General features: G+C 42.3%; 1 long non-coding RNA gene across 3 annotated transcripts in view; it reads right to left on the bottom strand.

The window, feature by feature from the left end:
• Positions 1-1,614: 1,614 nt before the first annotated feature.
• Positions 1,615-20,989, bottom strand: part of LOC125318738 — a 58,053-nt gene continuing 38,678 nt past the window's right edge. For 2 of the 3 annotated variants that reach the window (XR_007200491.1, XR_007200493.1), the window contains exons 3-5: positions 10,081-10,241; positions 9,849-10,005; positions 1,615-3,554 (exon numbers count right to left, since the gene is read on the bottom strand). This is a non-coding gene — a long non-coding RNA (uncharacterized LOC125318738). The remainder of the gene's footprint in view (positions 3,555-9,848; positions 10,006-10,080; positions 10,242-20,989) is intronic. The other variant, XR_007200492.1, reaches the window with a different exon arrangement.

Raw genomic sequence — 20,989 nt, 5'->3', positions numbered from 1 at the left:
AAGCATAGCAGGAGGAAATACTGCGGGGAAGAGAGGTTTCTCTGAAACCAACCATAATGGATTCCTTTTCATTCCTGTGCTGAGGGACTTGCTTCAGAGCAGAAGAGTAGTCTGGCTCCTTCAGAGATAATGTTCGTTGTATCAAATGGAGACTGAAAGGGGAAATATTTTTTCCTTGGGGTACCCGTCTCTGGTCCTCAAGGGCTCTGCATTGTATAGGGCCAGGGCAGGTGAAGGATTTGTGGTCCAAGAGTTAAAGCAAGAGGAACGAGAGATAGGACCCCTGGATTACAGCCTTTGCTCTGGCATAGAGGTAAATAGTCACTTACATTCAAATAACAACTTCCCCTTTGAATTATTTTTTTCTATTCCCTACCAATCTCAGCTTATCTCCCCAAAATGGTCTTCACTTCTAAAATCAATTTATAACCGATCAGACAGCTAAAATAGCTTCTTACAGTAGGTGTCTCTAGTCAATGACTGATTTACATTAAGAAAGATATGACAGCAAAGTGTGAAGAGAAAAGAATGATAGTTTAATTTTAGAAAAATTCCACATTCATCTGAGAAATGATTACTAAGCACTGTGTATGTTCATACATAAATTACTTCTAAAAATGTGAAAAAGATATTAAAATGCTAAGTATTTTCTTGCAGTGGGAGCAGGAAGGCTCCAGATCAGATGCTGTGGCCTTTTGCAGGAAGGGACAGAGCAGACTCACATCCAGTGGCACTGACTGTGGCACTGAGCAAGGACAAGGGGAACAGCTCTGGGGGATAGGAGCAGAGGGATGCGGGAGGAGAGGGAGGCTGAGAGAGAGAGGCCAAAGCACCTTCCAGCCCCTCTGGGGAAGGGTGAGAAGCCTGGTGTGTGTGTGAGCTCTGGGACACCCCTCCTGCCAGCTCTGTTCAGCCTTAGACAGCCCAGGGGACAGCAAGCACGTGTAATTATGGGAATAAAGAGCGAGGTTCCCACCCAGGCAGGCTGGGAGTGGCAGGCCCCCTCCAGCTCCAACCTCTGTGCAGCCAAAGGCAGCTCTGAGGAGCGTGACACAGGCATCAGGGGGACGTGCCAGGAGCCAGGTGCCAGCTCCCAAAATAAGTCCTACAGCTTGTCAACAGAGCTCTGTCATCTCTATCCAGAAAAAGACTAATAGTGGGCTGACGCTTGGCACTGACAAATTACCAGGTTGCTCAAACTGGGATTTGGATTGGCTGCTGAGGTTTGTTTCGATTTTTTAAGTGTCTTTATTTTACCAGGAAAAGCTTTTTGCTTTGTCTGCTCGTGGTCCAAGCTGGCAAAAAACAGCCTGGGATCTCCCACAGAGGAAGCCCAGACCCTGCCAAGGCCTGTGCACAGGCATTCAGAGGCAGCAGAGACCTCACTGCAAGATAAATTGTAGGCTCAGAGCCTATAAGGGAAGGGAGGGAAAGAGTCGAGAGGTGAGAAAGGTGTGTGAGGAGGCAGAAAGACAAGAAGAAGGTCACTGCAAGACCATTAGTGCATAAATTATGTTTTTTACTCTATGTGTCTCATTTTTCAGTGTCAAGAAGAGAATGCATATGCAGTGTTTGTCCCACGCCAACACACCCTGGGAGAACAGACATCAGTCACTGGCTGTGTCACATTTTTATTAGCTAAGTTTTACAGAATCATCCCTCCAAGTAGGGAATGCATCACAGCTCAGGTTTGACAGGAATATTAAAGGCAATATGTACTTTGATATATCAATCCAAATTTGTAGGCAGCAGAGGCCAGACTTGATGTAAAAAATTATTATTTCTTATTAAAAAGTTAAGTTTGTGGCCCTCTAATGAAGATCTCACTATCTCACATAAAGGTCTGCTCCAAACAACCCAAACTTGTGTTATCTGACATTTTAATTAGTTTCATTTCATTGCCTTGGATTCATCCTGTCTTCTTGCATTATAAGTCCTAGAGCATTTGACACTCTAATGTATAAGATCATTTTAGAAAGACAGCAAATTTTATTAATGTTGACTTGGTTTCTACACACTAGAACTCCATTATTTGACATATCTGCTCTGCACATCACTTTACTTCCCTGAAATGTAATGGGAAACTCTTTCCTGGCTTCATTCAGGAGAAGAAAATTACTGTATAAGCAAATCACACGGAGGGCGAGATCTTTTAAGGATTTTTGCTATTAGGAGACAACACAGAACAGGAACTTCTCCTCTCAGAACTGCATAGCCATGAGTACCAGCAGAATGGCTCCAAGTTCCCTCACACAGACTTCCCAATGCATTTCCTACCAGAGGTGGGAATAAAGTAATTTTTTCATATATGGACTGATCCAAAGACTGAAAGGCAGTGGGAATCTCCTCAGCAGACTTGAGAGCTCAGCTCATTGAGAGCAGCATGATTCCATCATCCCAGTACAACTGAGCACACTTTTTTGTGTTCTTTTGCAGCTATAGCACTGTGTAAGGGATTTCTTTGTCCCATGAAAATAATTTAACTAGCCCTTAAAAACCTTACACCATTGTATCATGACACTGAACATTCAAAAGCACTTTGAAACTAAGCAGAACTCAAGCATTTCCCACCCAAGAGACTAAAGAGTAAGTTGCTTTATTTTGCATAATTTTCTTTCAAAAATTTTAACAGATTTGTCCAAAACAGGCAAATACCAGCGTTAAGCAATGCATTTTAGACAACAATTTCACACACTCACAGAGCGGTCAAAATGCTATATAACAGAATGATTCCATGGTAAAAGGATTATGCTGGCTTACACCAAAAGCTCTATGTCTAATTTAGGACTTAGGCATTCCGAGCAATAAAATCAAAAAATGGTGGAAAATTAAATTTTTTAATCACCAGTGCCAGAGGTTTACAGATGAGCTTGAGTCAATTGACTGAAATTTGAGTTGAAAAGTGCCATTCCCCACCCAGCAATGGGGATGTCTCCAATTTTCCATTGTTCAGGGCAGAGCCAGGTTGCCAGAATTCAGCTCTCTAGATTCACTTTTGTTAAATTTGTGTTCTTAGACACAATGCATGGATTTTCACCCAGGACTTCTGTGTAACAGAACATCCTCACTGCCTCTGTTGATTGACTATTGCTGAAATTACATTCCAGTGCTTCTGAAAACAGCGCAGCTGGCTGAAACCTAACAGGAGCCACGTGCCAGAAAATTCCTCAAAGACTTTTTTCCTCTCTGGATGAAGCTAACAAAAAGAATACTTTCCCTTTCTTCCCCAGGTAGAAGCTTCTTCATTCACCGCATGGAAAGGAAATTTAATGATGCTTTTGCTTTTTAGATGGTTTGCTCTTTTTTCAGGGCTTCAGGAGGAGTAGTTTGCTCTGAACCCTGGCCCCATTTTCTGCAGCAGGTTGGCAGTGTTAATTTGATGGGCTACACGTCTCTGTGGGAAACAAAGGAGCATCCCTGGGATGGATTCTCCCCACCAGGAGTCTCAGAGGAGGGCTCCCAGGCAGGAGAACTAATCCATTTGTGTCCATGTAAGTGTCCCAGGATGTTAAAATGCTTTCACTCTTCAGTCTTCTGCTGCTGGTCAGAAGGGTCTGTGTTAAAAATACAGAATCTGCCTTAAAGATCTGGGTGATTAATTTTTGTTCTTCATCTGAGAACACAGAAACAAAGCAAGACAAGCTGAGGTCTAAACCCCACCAAAGAGTCCCCAGAGGTTTCTACAGGACACACACACAGAGCAGGGCTGGCTGCAGGCTCAGGGAGGACATCTCCACCATCTGCAAGGACGTGGAAATATAACACATTCCTTGCTCTACTCCATGTGTTCATATCTGGGGACAGGAAAACTCCCCTGCCATGGTGTAGGTCTCTGCTTGGAGCCCAGTGGAGTCCCTGCTTTGGAAGCCTCCTTGTCTCCTCCCTGGGGCTGCACTGTCACAGTCAGTGTAGAGGCTGAAAATCCAGCCCTGAACACCACGATCACCTTAAATGACTGTCTGGCACAAATAAACTTTTCCTTTCCAGGCACCTCCAAGCTAAGCTCTGGACTTTTCCAATGCAAGATGACATTCTGCTATTAGTATGTGACTCCAGGAGCCAAAGCCCTGCAGGGCCCCACCATGGCCATGAGTGGCACCTGACTGCACGAAAGTAGCACTGCTCTCCCATTTACCCAGCTAAAACCCAAATATTTACTTGCAAATTGAGCTGAGCTGCAGCTCATCTGTACCAGCTGGTTATCCCATTGAGCAAAGAAAGGAGGGAAATGGATTTCTTCCTGTTTTCCTTGCTGGTCAAAAGATTAAAAGCAATATAGTTGTGTTGGTCCCTAGGTATTGTCTGATTAATAGCCTGCTAGCCTGCTGGCAATTTGCCAGAATTACTTCTCCTTAAATGAAAGACTGTTCCGTGAGCTTAAATGGATTTTATTAGCATAACACTAATAATTCAGCACTTAAAACCCAGTGAAAATATTTTAAGTAAATATAGGCATGTAGTGCCTACTAAGGTTCCTTCCTGCTTTCTTTCCAGGTGAGCAAAGAACTCCAGTGTATCAGATATTTCGCCACTACAGTCAGGTCAGAAGAGTGTAACTTTTACAGGAAAGGGGTTAGGAAGCCAAAAGGAGAGCAGCCCTGAGAAAATTCCTTTTCCCAGCAGCATCTGGAAATTTGTCTCTACTGATTTTAAATGGTGTTGATCAGGTAAGATGTAACAGAGAAATCTTCTTCCCTACCTTCAGGTTTCTTGGCCACTACCTGGACTTTCCCAGCTGAATCTTCTCTGCTGACCCATATATCATCTCTTTCTCTTGCCTGACTCTTCTAGCACGTTTCACATTAATGACCATTCTGAATTCTCCAGCATGTCATTTCCTTTAGTCTTCTTTGCAGCAGAGGTTTGTAGCCAAGTTCAGTTTAGAAAGCACCAGCACGAGGCTGGAGTCAACAGCCCATAGGGTGCCTGAGATTGCTGCATTTATTCAGTGTTATTCATATGTCTGGGAATGCAGCTATGGCAAGCCTACCTTTTGCCTACTGTCTGCATCAGCCACTCATGTCAACAGGGATTTCAGAGGCGATAACTCCTCCCTGTCACCTCTAGCAGTGGTTGCTTCCCAAATAGTGCTCCCTGAGGGACTGACATGCCATAGAAGAAGATAAATGTTCTGAGGACACTCACTAAAAATACCGTGTGTTAATCCCCCAATTAAAAGTCTCTGGAGGAGAATAATGAGTGATCTGCTAGCAGTTCTGTAGGTTTGCAGTTGTCTAATATCCCACATCTGGGAGCTACTGCCCTCGGGTAGCAGCTAATTGGCCCCAGTTACCACAGTGCCTCACAGTCCTTAATGTATGTATCATCACTCCTGCTCAGTAAAGCAAAAAAGGACTGATTTCAGCTCGACAGACTTGGAGCTGCATTTCAGAGAAAGCAGGGAACTGACTTTACAGTATTATACTCCATGTATAAATCACAGACCGAGGCAAAATCCAGGTCCTGACAAGTATTTTCTACCCAAGGGAGAAACTGGCTACAGAAGATGTTTCTTTGGGTCAAATACATTTATTTACGAGGACTGCAAAAGTGCTGCTTCCCTGTCAAAATCCAACAACCAGCATGCTCTTCACCTATCCCCTCTTGGCCAACTCTGTAACCAGAAAAAAGCTGTTGCAAGGCCTTTTTTTGATCGAAGATCCACTGATTGCTCTGTCTCCTCGGTTTTGTCTTACTTTCTGCCTCTGTCTCTGTAGAAGTCCTGCTCCTTCTCTGGCAAGCACACAAAGATCACTACCTCTCCCTCCAGGCCTTGCTCTTTTATTCCCACGGGCCTGTGTAATTCAGCCTTTGTGGGAGTTTAAGAACTTGCTCCCATGGTTTTGGAGACTTGGTACAACCAGAGAGCCCTGTTATTTGTAAGGCTTATCTCTGAGCCCACTCACCACCCCCTGCAATGCACCCAGGCTGTAACAGGGCTGAGATACCTCAAGATGTTTTTTTTCCTTTAAACTCTCCATTCACATTGATTTCAATAGGAGCTGGATGCTTAATCTGCTTATACACTTCTGAAAATCCTATTAAGTGCCTCTTTACTGCTCTAGGTGCCTAAATATACTTTTCTTAATTTGGCTCTAAGTGATTTGCATCCGTCATCAAGATTTTTGAGAGCGTGGCTCGAGGGGAGAGGCCTCCCTGTCACAGCCCCTCCATGCAGTCTGTCACTTGCTCAGATACCTAAACTGGGAGCTGAGCTCCTGCAAAGATGCTGTGGCAGTGTGAAATATGTCTATTAAACTGTGAACGCTCTTGGTGCTGCTGCATCCTTGTCTCTCCTGCGCCAAGCCCAAGTGTCCCCTCCCACCAGATCCCTCACCATGGGCTTGTCATGGCCTCATCTCCCTTTCCACCACTGCCTCAGACACAAACCGTGTCCTGCAGCAGGTCCCAGCTGCAGGTGGAGACACAGCTCTTTGGTGAAGGTGGGGAAATGCATTTGGGGAGGGGGGAAGGGATGGTTTGGCTGCTTTGGGGGCAGCAGCCAGGACAGCAGCAGTGTCTCACCTGGCCATCCTAGGGAATTCAATGCCTGTGGCTCAGAAATGTCTTTGCTCAGCTGTTTTTATCTTCCTTGGTTTGCACTTCCTAAAGTCACTGGCAAGAAAAACTGTGAGAGGGTATAGATCTGAGAGGCTCAAAGGAGCAGAAGTTCAGTTCTAGGGTTTGTGCTAATCACTTCTCAGTTTGGGGAAAGGGCAGTAAAAAAGGGTCTGTGCCTATAGAACCAGTGCTGGATGCAGTAACTGCTTCCTGCACTCACTGGAGGTTGAATTGGGGCCAAGAAGAAAGGAAACTGGCCACAGCCAGGCTGGTACCCATCTATGGACAGCTTGGGAAAGATGGGCTCTGCTGGCATCCTCAGCAGCTCTGCCCCACTGCAAGCGTCATCAGAAAGGAGAAGAGAGGAAATTAGCACCTCGAGAATTACAGTTTAAACAGTCCTCAGAGCACCTTTAGCTATTCTAAAGATGAAAAGAAACTTTGAAAGGGGGATTAAAGGTAGGATGGTCTGGTTTTGATACAGAAGAACAACTGTGTTAAAAGAGCCATGAAAAATGGGAACATATTTCAAGATCTGAGCATACTTTCAGAGAAATCTAGAAAAGTGCAAATATGGAAATGCTCTGAATCTGGTCAGATCTTTCTCCTCTTACAGGCCCTAGGCTGCAGCCCAGAAAGCCTTGATAAACTAGAGCCTAAAGGTCTATTTGGTCTTTGCTACTGATTTCTCCCAGCACTAATTCTGTTTGCTATTAATCACAGGCAGCACCTGAAGTGCACCAGCACTCACAGCAGCCCCATAAAGGACTCAGCAGTGCAGGATCCAGCCTGTGAGCTTCAGTCTGCAACTTCTGACCTCTTGGGTCTTTCCTTGCAACATGTCACCTTGGGCAGGCCTCACAACACATCTGTGCTCCAGTCCCTTGTCTGCAATACTGTAGTAATAACAACAGGGGCCCCATGCAATCTTTACAGATTGTTTAGTAACCATTTGCAGTGGACACTCACAGCTGTACTGAGGATAAATCCCCTTTCTGCAAAGAGTGAATTAAGTGTCCGTGCAAAAAATCTGACCAGTTACAACTTGCTGATACACACCGAACAGGCAGACAGTCCAAATCCAGAAAAAAAATTTTAAAAAAAGAATAAAAAATATTATTTGCTCATCCTCCCTTTGCAGCTGTGCAATGAGCAGAGAGAGGAAGAAAAGGAAAAGGTTAGCCCTGTTCTCGGCGGAAAGCGATGAGAATATTCTTGCCCTTGGATCTGCCAAGCTTTCAAGGAAGATCCCCGAGGTGGATATCCTCAAGGAGCAAATGTTAACTAACAAAGAGAGAGTTGGACAGGCTCTCTTTCTTGGGAGAGAGGAGCAGGGTTTCCCTCAGTGCCGCTTCTCATGAGACCTAGAGCCAGCGGCCAGAGTATAACCTAATTAGGCCAGAAAGGGTGATTAGCTGTTTATTTTGAGGATGTTCAAACCATGCATTCACATTATACACTGCCCTGGGAGAAGAAGGATGCTGTTTATAGTTCCAGGCCTACGGGATCAGCAAAGTTTATTTTCCCCTACAAATGAAGGCCTGTTCTACTTGCGTTCTTTCAGCTCAGATTGGATCTGTTTATTTTCACTCATCTGCAGGAAATGGGAATATTTCAGTCTATTATTTTGAGTCCAGGGAAGCAGTTTGTATCACTTAACCATGGGCAAAGGCAAATTAGTCACAGCCTTCACATGCTACCTCAAAAGGTTTGTTTCATAGCAGTAACATTAGTGGCAAAAGGATTTACAAAACCCCATAGTGCAAATTCTGCTTCTTGAACCTTTTCTGGAAGGCATGAGAAACTTTGTTAAACCCCACAGATAACTGGTACTCCACTGTGGGAAATGAAGTTGATCAAGTTGTCCCTCTTCCCAGCAGGAACTCCGTGTATTGATGTTGCACTGAGGAGCTTAATGCAATATTTTTAAAGAATCTTGCTGCTTCTTTATTGAATGTAGCTCCTGATTTGTGAGGCTGTCTTGAGGAAGAGCACTGAGAAAGGAAAATGTTGGTGGGAGAGAAGGGAGGTGCAATGATGGTCCTCACATGTGGCTTCTGGTCAGAGCAGTGGCAACAGCACAAAAACATCTTCATAATATATAAAGCACACCCTGCCAAAAGCTACAGTGGGATCCCTCTTCAGTGTTTCCAAATATTTGTTTGAGTTGGCTTCATGTTTAGTTATAAAACAATCCCCGTTTGCTAGAGTTTGTTAACAGGATTTGTTTATGTGCTTTGATCTTCTATTTTTAATCATCTCTCATGTCCATGAAGCCTTTGGTAAGATTATCCGTTGATAAAAGTGCTCAAATTATAGCAAATGGACTGTGAGGTGACAATATAAGTTAGAGAGGATTTTAATTCCTTTGAAGTCAAGCTTTTTGATGGTCAATTAAATTATATTAATTGTATCTTACTTATTTTAAACTTAAATCAAGATTATTTTTCAACTGCTGGAATTTAAAAATTCTGCAGAAGCCAGGCAACTGCAAGTGCTGTGAATGTAAATTTTATCTGTTGCCTGCATTCAGCAGAAGAAACAATCAAAAATGCACCAAATACTGTGATGAAAACAGAAATTACTGGCAACCAATTATAAAGATATGGAGCAGCAGAAGGTGCAGTGTGTTACATACATTATGGGGCTGCCAGAATAGGCTACTTAGGGATGTACAATAATAATTTAGATTGTTGATCATAATAATCTCATGCTGGTCATAACTGTCTGGCTGTTACTTTATGCTTCCCCAGCCTGCTTGCTGAATCCATTTGCTGATTTCTGCACTCGTTCATAGTTAGCAAATTGTTCAAGGCAAAGTGAATTTTGCTGTTTGTTTGTTTTACTGGCTCTTAAGAAGGGAACAGGAACCTCCATGATCTCCTTCACTGAAAATAATTAAAAAATCCCTAATGGATGCTGTAAAAATTCTTCTCTAGGAAAGACAAACTCAGCTGAACTCTAGCTAAATTAACTGATATCCCTCATGATCCACTAATTTTCATGATGGATTACGGGGAAGCTTTATGAAGTTCAGAAATAGCATCGTGTTCCTCCCTCCTCCTCCTCAGGGCAGGGTCCTGCCGGCTGCCACGGTCGATCAGCAGCGAGCAGAACTTCCCCACTGCACTGAACATAATCCTCCAGTCCACTGGTTTAAGGGAACCTAGAAGGACCAGTTTTCAGAGTAATGAGGGTTAGATGCTTCCCAAGATAGCTAGACAGCCTCCATGGGTTTTTATGATGAGCCAGTGCAGTAGAAGTTACAAAGTGCCTGTAGCCTTTACCTGGGTGTTTTTCCCTTTTCTTGCAAAAAGGCCAAGTGGTCTCAGACATCCAACTTCCTGGGAGCAGGCTTCTCATGCAGACCCCTGAAAAAAACTTCTTTGAGGTACAGATGTTTGTCTTTGTTTTCTTCCAAATCGTTTCCTTCTTGTCCTGTTCCTGTAAAAAAAATATTAAATTATATTTGTTCCATTTTCAAACATTCCCCATGATTTCTAGGACAACAAAACATACAAAAGTAGGATCTATTGATTTGCAGGGTTTTCATACAGCTTTCTTGTAGACTTTTAGTTGTTCTTTCTATATGATCAAGAAGTCCAACGCAGACAGTAATTTAACCAGAAGCTTGGTTTCAGCTCTTCTGGGGGAGGAATATTTCAATATTTCAGATTGTTCTGTTGTTCATAAGAAAAAAAGTAGTTAAAATCTGATTAGCCAGTTAATTCTCCTGAAATACATGACTGACAAGCATTCATAATATTTACTTCTGATTATTAAGTCATTTCTAGCCTTGTTAAAAATTTTTGACATTTCTATGGAATTTGCTTGTAGGTTTTCTGAGGCATTTTGAGAAAATCCATTGGAGTATGGCTGTTTTCTCCCAATACACATAGGAATTTATGCTAAATTGGATAACAAAGCTGCTTGGGTTGGAAAACAAATTAATCCACCCAGTCATATATAAAATGCCCAGAAGAAACAGAACAATAACAGCTTTTTCTACATTTTACTTCTGTCAAGACAGAATGAAACATTCTCATCTCCAGGGATCTTCGAGCCCCCACTCCCATCCTTCAAGTTTTATCTTCCCTCCCCAGATTCAGAATTTAAGAAGCAGAATTAAATGGTTTTAGAAGAGGTGATTGTGGCAAGAGGGGATCCTGTCAATCAAGGAACAAGTCCATGGCCATGTGAACATCCAGGATAAAATGCTCAGTGCAACCAGACAGGGAGTCCAGGCGCTGCTGTGGGCAAGCAGAACTGGGATCTGAAGGTCTGATAATCGATGCAAGGTGATCAATACAGTGATGGGGGGTCTCTGCTGCTGTTCATCTCAGCCAAACATAGAAACTTAAATGCAGGTGTTTCTCTCCAGTGACTTGGACCTCTTGCTCACATGAAAGCATCCACACTTAGCAAAACAAATCCCACCCTCTCCTAAGGATGCTTGCATTCCCTGAACTGCTCAGGAGGGAACACTCTTCCCTTTCTCCTGCACTTGCAGCTGCCCAAGAGGAGTGTGGGTGCTCAAAGTTTGTTTTGAAAGAGCAGTGCCCCTGATGAGGAGCACTGGGGGAAGTTCTTGCCAGGATTAAAGAAGGAAGAAATTGCATGTGTTCAAGTAAAGAGTTTCTATCAGAGTCCAACAGAGACACAAAGGCATCAGAAATTCACCTCAGGGGAAATCCTAGGCTGTATTTTCTCTGAAAAAAACACCTAAGCTCTACATCATGGATGTGTCTGGCAAAGGAATCTGACTAGCAAAGTTCATCCACATCTGCTGTCTTTTAAGAAAGGGGTAAAAGTATATTTGATGCAGCGTTCGGTTATTTGCTCTTTGGAAATCCAGTTCCCAGGGAGTTATTCTCTCATTCTGCTTTATTGGTTTTCACTGTCTCCCAAGATCTGTGCAGTTCAGCTCCATGGTAACTCAGGAACTTCCTTAGTTGCTTACATATTGATGTATACAAGGAAAGCACAGTGTTAATACACTGTTTGAGCATCTCTAAGGTATATTTAAAATATCTAAAAAGTGTGGCAGAGTAGGATTTATAGAGGATACAGAACAGTGCTGCCTTGCCTCGAGTTGTAGTGGTTGTCTCTTGGGAAGTTCTACCAAGTCACTCCAGGCTTTACAACAACTAAAGTCATGCTAAACTCCTGTCCACACTGTTAAGCAACATTTGTTCTCCCTGTCCTCTAGCACATACAATAAAAAAATATGAGGTGATTAAAAAGGGGAAGCAAAACAGAGGAAAAAGGACTTGCCCTACAGTAATTAGCTGTGTCTAGGCTTACTAGACAGGTGCTACTGATTTAACAGCCAGGATATGAGCCCTGTAATCCTCATTCTCTGCTGATCCACAGCCCACCACCACTCTGCTCAGCCTGCCAGGCCTGGGGTTTTTACAAAGAACAGAAATGCTAGAGGGGCTGGTGCATGTCCACGTTCTGCCCTGACATATACATGCATAATCAGAAAGTACTTCAGGCGTTAGGAAACAGAAAAGCCATAACAATTCCCATAACACAGATCTGAAATCAGATCCCTGGTTCCTAAGCTTTCATCCTAGTGCCCAGTCACCAGCTGGCTGCTCCTGTACATGACACAGGTTCAGTTACTTTGAATATCTGTGTGTTGATTTTTATGAATTATGATGGGGTCCAGACAACAAAATGCACTGCAACAACTGCAGTGCAAGCTGCAGCTCTGGAGGTGCTGTGGGCATTCATTAGTTAAAGCTACAAGGACCTGGTATGGAGAATTTAAAGCTTTAGCAGCATTCTGCACCCTCTCGCTGTTGTTAGCTTTGAATATCCTTGGGATTAATTTTTTAAATACTTCAGAGAAGATGGCAAGAAAAGTAGAAATTACCACCAGAGGGGGAAAAAAATCTCCCACATGTTTTGGGAGAGAAATAAAGCTGCATGTTACCCTTTAAATACTTGCATTGAGAACAGGAGAAGGATCACCTTCTATTATTTCAGTTGCTGTGAGTGACCTACGATGAGATATTTGTCCAAACACAAGGGAAAGAAGCTAAAGATCTGCATCAACGTGTCCTGAGATCCTCTGGAATGGTTAATTTTTCGAGGACTGTTCTACGTTGAAAAGCCCACCTTTGAAAACTGGTAATGAGTAACCAAAGATGTCAAACAAAAGACCATTGCAGCAGGCTACATTATTGAACATGTCAGAGTAATCACAGGATCCTCACTCCCTCCACTAACAATAGGCAAGCACCACTCACTGGCTTCAGATCTGGAGATGGAGGCCTTCCCTTGAGAGTTTCACAGAATTCTAAGGTGGTCTACATCATCCTCCTGCTCTGGAAGTGTTTCCGTCTGAAAGATGCTGCTGTACAACACCAGGGTCATTTGAGGTGAGGTTCACTTGGTGGAATGCAACTTTCTGGATGGTGTATGCTCATCTGCAATCCTACAGCTAATTTCTGAAGCTGAAACAAAGCCAAATGCAGAAAAAATTAAAATGGTTGGGTTTTTCTCCACGTTATAAAGTCCCTATGGACCATTAGCATGAAGCCCTTTATTCTTACTGATACTACTATTGTTATTACATTTTTCATTTTGAAGTGACAAACAGTAAGAAAAGAATTAGGAGTTTGTAATTAGTTTGATTAAAAGAAGGGAAACTTGCCCAAGTATATATGATATATATTTGTATAACTATACTAATGCTACAGAAAATACATTTACATGGTCAGAATCCAGATCCAGCCTATGCAGATAAAAACGGTGAAAGAAAAGCTACTTTACTTCTGGAGACATCTGTTGTCTGCTACTACATAGAGAACTAACTTCTAACTAGATAGATCTTACAGAAAATGTTTGGCAATATTTGAAGCATCCTGCATGTTCCATCTTGTTCCATCATTTTGCTTTTGCAGTTAAGTTCAGCCACACGATGCTAAGGCAAAAACAAAGAGTCATCTGACTTGTAAGTAAATAATAATACAGTCACAGGAGCTATCTATTATTTAAGGTTTCAGAAAAATTTTCTCTTTAAAGTTCATCTCATTAGAATGCTTCAGCACATTCCTCTCTGCATAGCCCCATGGTTAGATCCCAATCAGAGGAAAATATTTGAAAGTTGCAGGTTTTAGGAGGAGCTGCTCTTTCAGACCACAGAATAAGAAATTTGTGACTTTCCATACTAAAAGTTTTGTGCATTCATAATTCAAAATAGGCAAAATTGAACAGAAGTTTCTCACTGGTCATGCTGACAATGAAGACATAGAATATTTTTTCCCAAGAACCTGGGGGAGAAATTGGTTTAAAAGTGATCTCCTCACCCAGTATAACCCCATGAGAAGTTTAGTAAAAGGGTAAAGTACATCACCTGTCCTGTTTCTAATTCTATCCTACTTTGATGGTTGGAGATACATAATATATTATATGTATATCTGGGGGATTATATTAATCAAACTTACATAAAAGTCCCCTAGCTCTGCCCTTGTTGCCATCTAATGGAAAGCGAAGGCCTCAGCCTCCAAAGATCATCCTGAAATTCACTTCTAGCCTATCTCCTTTTATGAATATTCTTAGCAGATGCTGGCAATGAATGTACTCAAGCAGTCATTTAAATTCTGCTGCTTTCTCAGGAAGGGAATTCTTTACAAATTATATTTGGTAGCATCTACTAATTCATTCATTCTCTTTCAAATGCCAGCTATAGCCTGATCCTGCATGAATGTTCGTGTAAAAAACTTCCCCTTTAAACATTGAGACTCTAAGACGCAGCAGTGAAAATACTTGAATTGCTGATTTTGTTTTCTAAAAACAAAAATTATCCTGAAAACAGCACATTCCTATGTGATGTTTCCACCTTGATTAAATTACACACTTCCCATTGGAAAAAAAATTCATTTTCCACTTTATATTTATGGAAGCATCAGTCCACCTTCCTGAGGTTTCTCTGCAGTTCAGACGAGGGCAGTTTGCACTTTGTACCAATCAGCTGTTTACTGCCTCAAAAAACTGGGCTTCTGTAGGATGAGTCACCAGGCATGGGAGATTCGAAGATCAATTCCTGGGTCCCAACTAAGGAACACTTAAACTGTGCCTAATTTAATTTAAAAGTATATTTAAATGCTTCTCTGGGTTGGACTTCTGAGTTTAGACCACAACTTAACATTCAATGGGCAGCAGGTTTCAGTGAAAATGCCATTGTACAAAAAGCAAATGCGCACTCAGGAGTGACATTTCACATGACAGCTAATTAGGAACTTCAGCTGATGGATGATGGACGTGGGCTAAAACTAAGGACAATGCAGACTTTGCACTGCCTGCTTCTGGGATTTTTAGTCCTAGTTTCATCTTTATTAAACAGCCTCATTATTTTGAAGAACAATAAATTGTTACAATTAAACCTTCTTTACCGTTACCTTGTTTGGGAGCTTCTTTATGGATCACAGTCCTTCCTGAAATTATACTGACCAAATAGTATTACTTGTTGTCTTGGGGTGACTTTATGATGTGTATCCCATATCGCTGCCCTATGCCCAGAAATTAATTCTTGTGCCTTTCTATGCCTTTAAACTGAGCCTGAGAGGGGGAAGGAAAAAACCTGAGCAAAACTTTCTCAAAGCAGTTTGCAGCTTGTTCAAGGTCACACAGAGACAGCAACTTCGTTTTCCCAGCCAGCTTTCAGCCAGTTTTTTTCTTTTTCAGTTTCTTCTTCTTCTTCTCCGGAGAGAGACTGAGAGTTGAACTTTTTTTCCCTTCCCTGGAATTTCGGATTTTTCCCTTTTTCCGTGGATTGCTTCAATATCAGAACACATTGGGAGGACTTTCCACCGAGCACAGAGGGCCTGGCCCTGGGCCAAGCCCCAGCTCCGAGGAGACCAAAGGGAGGACTCGAACACTTTCACAGGTTTTTCCTCCACAGCGAAAGATTTTGTTATTTAGCATTATTATTCTTTTCCCGTGTGTTTGTTAAATAAATAGTATTTATCTCTTTCACTTTCCTTTGAGGAAATTTTTTTTCCCCCGAACCTTGTGGGGGGAGGGGTGGTTGTGCCTTCTCTCAGAGGATATATTTCTAAATTTGGCCAAACTCGAACAAATTTAGTGGCGCCCAATGTGCGGCTCAAAGGAAAGTGAAAAAAACCTGTAGTAATTACATTTTGGTTTGAATTTACTTATTCTGTGTTGGGGTAAAGTAGTCACCATGTTGGTTGAGTTCATAATGTCTCACTGGCTTGATGTACTCACATCTTTCTGGTCCTTAGGCTTCATTGAGGTACTAGTGCTTTTTTGGTCCCTAGGGTTGTTTGCCTATCCACAACTTGCTCCAATCTCGTCCCTGATATGTAAATTTTACAGAGGAGGAGACGGGGTTTCCCTTCCCTTTAAATTTGATAGGTTATCTTTTGAGAATGTTCAGTATCCCCAAGACATTTCTTTTGTTTCATCCCTACAATGCGACAAGAACCGTCAGTGAAAATTGATGAAATTAAGCTTAGTGAGTAAACCAAATAGATGCACAGATAAATAAAACAAACAGAAAGTTCTTCACTGGGCAAATTATTTCTGAATACTTTTGGACAAGTCCATTAATTTGGCCTTCTGCAGACACTGAACAATAATTTCACCATCCCAATTCTGGACACTGAGGAGCAGAAGACTTCAGTACTCCTTAGGCATCTTTTTAAAACCATCCACATTTTTAAGCAGAACATGAAATACCTTCTAAGCAAACCTCTCATCACAGTCAATGGCGTGCAATTGCTCAGAAACATCCATGTGGTTATCATCTCATAAGCACAGTGTAACAGGTAATAAAAACCATGAAAACTTACATTTTTGCATCTGCTGAATTCCTAAAATTACCCAACTGCAAAGCTAGTTACAAAATGAAGAGGACAAAGTTAAGGAAAACTACAATAAACTCTAAAGTCAACACTGGCAGAAACAAGGTGGCAGGTGTCAGATTAGATAAAATAACTTGTGATTGCATACCACAATGTGACTTCATTAAAGGCACAAACAAATTTAAGCCTGAGGTACTTTAATTTGTCTTCATAATGACATCTAAAACTTTCAGAAAATGCTGGCAGAAAAAGAAACTAAAGAAAACTGTAAAGAAGCTCTGCTTTTTGTAAATACATAATCAAAATTTAAATCAGCCTTAGGCTGAAAATCAGAAATAAGATCTAGTTTCTAATTAATTGGGTAAATTCAAGTAATTAGGTAAAAATTCATTCATGCTACTTTGAGCTTGAAAGAAAAAAAACATAACTGAGGGAAGAAATGCATTTTACCTGCTGTGCTCCGCTGAGTTCATGTTGCTTATCTGTTCAAAGATATTTATGTTTTTTACATGAACCATGTCAGTAAAGGGAAATCTCTACTTCTAATAAAGGACACCCAAGGACCCAGTGCAGTCACCGATCACTCCTGATCATTCATCCCAGTTAACTCCCAGGGCATTGCCTTGCAAGCTCCGTTTTGGGCTGTCCCAGTCAGACATTTCCAACACAGGATTGCTGTTGAGGGACTCGTTCTTAGCATTTCATACTTCAGGCCCTTCCACAGAACTCAGCTGCAGAGTCCTCTTGGTTTCCTTTCCCTGAGCCATCCAGGCATCACCTGGGTAAGCTGTTTTTACAGCCTCAGCCTCGCTGCCCTGCCCTTGGTTTTCCAGCGTAGCCCCCTCATGCATTTCACCTCTGTACTGCTGCTTTTCAAGCAGTTTTCTTCAAAGGGTTTTCTTCAAAGAGTGATCAGAGCAAGGCTTGGCTAAGACAGCCACACTGGCAGGGATCCTACAGCACAGGGGTGCTCCTACACTCTCAGCACAGGTATGGATCTGGAGGGTATGGCTCCTTTTGCTCGGGAAAGTAGAGCCACAACACACTTCCCAGCGGTTTTGTTTTGGTTTGTTTTGCTTTGTTTTAATCAAGTTAAGCTACAACAGCAAGTTTCGCAGCATAAACAGTGGGATTTCTTCAGCTCATTGCCATCCATTGCACTGTGCAATGCTTTTGCTAATGTGATTTTAAAAGCCAAAACTTTTCTCTCTGACTGGCTTCTTAGACAAATTCCACACATCTGAATACAAAGATCATGCCAGTATAGTTTCAGACATGAGTCTTCATTTTTAAACATTACCAAGGTATTTAATCTCTGTTTGACAAAGAATATTTAAAAAGATAAACTGGAGTATCCAAGCCACAAGAGGGTCTCAAAGGGTTCATTGGATAAAAAAACAACAGGAATTTAACTCCTAACCCTGAAAGGATCACAGCAAATTGCTTCTGTTGGCATTTCAGCTGGATTTTTTTTCCAGATTTCTCTACACATTAAGAAAAAAAGACTTGGAAACAGTGACTCCTAAAACAAACTGAACAAAGATTTATATCTATTTGCAGAAATATTAGTTCTCAGTGGGTCTGTCTGCATTCAGCAGTTTCTATATTATTACATAGTTTCAGTGTTGCCAGAGTCTGCTCGGTTACTCTAAATTTTTTTGCTCAAGTATATATTTTATTTCTGTTGATTGGAAAATCTGAGGCTTGTAACTTCCTGGGCTACAAATTCATAAGAGACAGTCAGACATGAATAAAATTTCTCTCTCTCTTCTGCACACTCAATAAACAGAAACATGGAAATGACATTTTAAATGTAAGCAGAGAATACTGACATTGAAGTGTTGTTTCAAAAACTGCCAGGCAGAAACAATGAAATTCACAGGTATTCAACACAGAAAACTGAGAAAGGAGACTAAATTAATCTATTTTCAGCCACAGAACATGACACACTTTAAGAGGCCAGCAAAACCAAGCTCCTGAAATAGGATTCCTCTAGATGGAACTCTTGAATTTGAAAGATGACAGTGGTGTAACAAAAGCATCAAAACTTAGGAAATTATTCTCTTCCTCCACTGATTATTTCTCCTTCTGAAACACCTCCTTAGAGGAAAATGAGTGTATCTCACCTACTCAGCTCATGGCATGATGAGATACAGCTCTCCTGTGCAGAAGACTTGAATTCAAAGAACTGAATAATGCAGTAAAATAAATAAAATTATGACTACGACAGAGGTTTTGACAGGTCCAGAGAGCTCTTTAACTGTGCAGATCTTTTCAGAGTAGCATTAAAGCTGCTAAACAAGGATTTTAGATTTTACTCAGCTCATGCCACTGAACTTCCTATTAAGACTTGCAAATGTGCTTGGACTAGAAAAAAGGAGGTTTTTTAATATTCTTTTAATTATTCTGTAAGTAAAACAATTATATAAAAATACTTGTAAAATTACTGGGCAACAAAAAATCAAATTCACTTATGAAGTACTCACAAAGCCATAGAAGAATATTCCATACCAATTTTGTACACAGCATCAGAACAGTTCGGCAATCATCTTTGAGACAACAGTCATATCTTTTAAAACAAATCATTAAAAATACATTGGAGAAAAAGGGATGTATCTACAGGTCTAAAGTGGTATCCTTCAGCTTCAGGAAAACACAAAGGTGCCAGCAGTAACACCTAGACACCACAAATATATTCAACGAGAACACAAGTGCGGATAAAGCAGAAGTGCTAAAATGACAAAGAGCTTTGCAGGATAACATGTCCTAGCTGAAGCACTTGCAAGGTAAAATAAAATACTGTGAGGCAGCTGCTCTTAAAGCCTCTGCACTCACACTGAGGGCCCAGGTATCAGCTGGATGTCAGGCCCTTGAACCCTCCATCAACACTGCAAGGAAAGGAACTGCCACAACCAAGATCTCTGCACTCCAGCACGGCACACGCCGTGGAAATAACAGAGACACATTAGAAAGCACAACGTGATAACAGGTAGTGAATGCTGACCTCTGCCAGTGACTGTGCAGTTTTTATTCTTTGCATTTTTAGCTTCACATCTTGCCTGCTGAAAAACATGTTTTCTTGAGGCTACCTTTGAAACATACAGAGAAATCTCGCCTGGCAGAAAGCATAATGTGCGTGACCTCCTGTGGGCACACGAGCATGGCTGGGCTCTCTCCTCACTGTCTGCTTGCTTCTGGCTGTTATTAGAGGTGCCAGTTACCCTCCAAACCCCCCACTGCATATGGAACACATTTATCTTCAAAAGATTGCTTCCCTCATTGAATCTCTCGCAGCAGCAGCAGCAGTGCTTTGGCTCCCTTTTCCTCTGGAGTCCTGCGACACATCTGGAAATGCCAGTAGCCAGAGAGACTCCAGCATGGGTCACAGTCCCAGAGCTGCCTTTTCTCTCTCAGGGCTCCAAAGAGGATCGCAGTTCTTGTGGTCAGTGAAACAGCCAGCTCAGATGTACCTCACAGCAAGAATTAAAAGCTTGGAATACATGCACAGAATCATTTCAGAGACACCCCTGCACAGCACACGCTGTGATCCCACCGCAGCCCAGAGGCAGCCCCGAGGACAGGTCTTGAGAGGAGCAAATTGCCACGTGTGGGATCATTGCCCCAGTGAGGAACAAAAAAAACTGCACATGGGAGAAAATGGTGCATCAGACACAAAATAGATTATCTGATTTGTTTCTATTTCTGACCTGAGCACTAGAGAGGACCAAAGCCACCTATGTGGTGTAACAGAGACCTCTGTTACTGCTGCCAGAGGAAATGGTCCCTGCCCATGGGTCCCATCATGTGCCCTGGCACAGCAACTGGTCCCAGCTCTGGTACAACTTGAACCAGAGGGTGGGGTGGGCCCTGGGTGACACTGGGTGCTCAGCAGGTGCTCCTGAGCCAGCAGGTGCCCACCCAACACACACCCTGCCAGGTCCTGCAGTGCCACAGCAGCCGCGGGGATGGCGAAGGTTTCCCAGAAGACATTTTGTAATTGCCACCGTGAGTTTCATACACAGCAGCCAGATGCTTGGGGGGGAGGGGGGGGGAAAGCTAAAAATCTATAAATAAGTAATGGAGTGTTGGGCTATGAAATTCATAGATTAACATAGGAGAGACTCTCTTGGCAGCTGCATTAACTCCAGCACAGTGTGCAGCTGTTTATCGCTCCCAAACAGCTCCTGCCTCTCGCCACAAAGGCTGCACGGGGCTTGTCTGGCCTCCTGGAGGCTCCTTTCAAGTTCACCTCTAGCCATAAAGAATTAATTAATCACTGAAATGCTATAATCAGGATCTCAGGCTCCACTAACACCCGCTTAAATAGTATGACTATGCCTCAAATAATATGACTATGCCTCATGTAACACCAACCCCCCTGGTCTCAGAGTGCAGCTTGGTCCTCACTGCCTGTCTGAGAAGTTTTGGCGGAACAAGAGACACAAGGGACCTCCTCAAACCTATTTCTGCTCTCATGCTGAGCCCACTCTTGTCATCAGACACGCCAAGGTCAGAGCAACATTACACACACTTGAGACAAGTCTGTGAGAGGATTTATTGGTCTTGAAGAACCACTTGTCTTGGATGAA

Source organism: Corvus hawaiiensis, chromosome 2 (assembly GCF_020740725.1).
Source record: "Corvus hawaiiensis isolate bCorHaw1 chromosome 2, bCorHaw1.pri.cur, whole genome shotgun sequence".
Lineage (NCBI taxonomy): Eukaryota > Metazoa > Chordata > Aves > Passeriformes > Corvidae > Corvus > Corvus hawaiiensis.
This window is presented reverse-complemented; position numbering and strand designations above follow the sequence as displayed.